Here is a 1,282-nt window from a genome sequence, read left to right as displayed (position 1 = left end):
GATTAACACTGCCAGATAGGAAAATCTGAAATTATTTAATGCCAATTTCTTACTTTACTAAATGGAAATACACAGCATGTCTATGAAAGAGTTGTATAAAATAAAATAAAATGTCTTCATAACTACTCTGCATACTGTAAGGCATTAAATAAATATAAGAAAGTAGAGTTTTAATGGTTCTGAGAATGTAATGTATACCTTATAACTATCATGAGCTCCATTCACTGGATAAAAAGATCTCCCTGTGAAAATATATTAGTCATTTTTACATACAATACTTTTGGTTTTGATATTGCAAAATAAAATGTCACCAATACTACTATTAATTGTATACTTTTATTTGGATACACAAAAGTTATTTTTAATGTTCATTTTAGCTCAGATATTCCCTAAAACTGATAAGTAATAAAACTCAATATTGCTGCTAACACTGAATTGCCAGAAAAATGGTATGTCACTTTTCATTTATATTTCTTAATACCAGAAAAAGAATGACAGCTGCAAAGAGCTTATAATTTGGTGTCACAGTATCTAAATGAATGGAGAAATTTCCATAGGAAAATGCATGTGAAATTAAACCTTGAAGATCCAGATAATATTTTTACTGATTTAGAATGAGACTAAGTATTATAGGGATACATTTAATAATTCTGACAATGTTTTAAAGATATAGGGAAAGGATGAATTAAATTCTGAGAGACTGTGAGCACTTCATTTTTCATATGTTAGAGCATTAGTTATATTAATACTAGAGGCCCAGTGCGCAAAAATTTGTGCACAGCCCGGCCTGTGCCCTCTCACAGTCTGGGACCCCTTGGAGGATGTCCACCTGCTGGCTTAGGCCCACTCCCTGGGGGATCGGGCCCAAACTGGCAGTCAGACATCCCTCTGGCAGCCCAGCAGCCCTCAGGGGATGTCCACTTACCAGCAGGGAGAAGACCGAAGCTGCAGTCAGACATCCTTAGTGCTGCTGAGGAGGCAGGAGAGGCTCCCGCCACCACCGCTGTGCTGGCAGCCATCAGCCTGGCTTGTGGCTGAGCAGAGCTTCCCCTGTGGGAGCACACTGACCACCAGGGGGCAGCTTCTGCTTTGAGTGTCTGCCCCCTGGTGGTCAGTGTGTGTCATATTGACCAGTCATTTCCAGTGGTTCTGCTGTTAGGGTCAATTTGCATATTACCCTTTTATTATATAGGATAGAGGCCTGGTGCACGGGTAGGGGCCAGCTGGTTTGCCCTGAAGGGTGTCCTGGATCAGGGTGGGGGTCCCTCTGGGGTGCCTGGTC

Source organism: Myotis brandtii, unplaced genomic scaffold (assembly GCF_000412655.1).
Source record: "Myotis brandtii unplaced genomic scaffold, ASM41265v1 scaffold503, whole genome shotgun sequence".
Classification (NCBI taxonomy): Eukaryota; Metazoa; Chordata; class Mammalia; order Chiroptera; family Vespertilionidae; genus Myotis; species Myotis brandtii.
Note: the sequence above shows the minus strand (reverse complement) of the source record.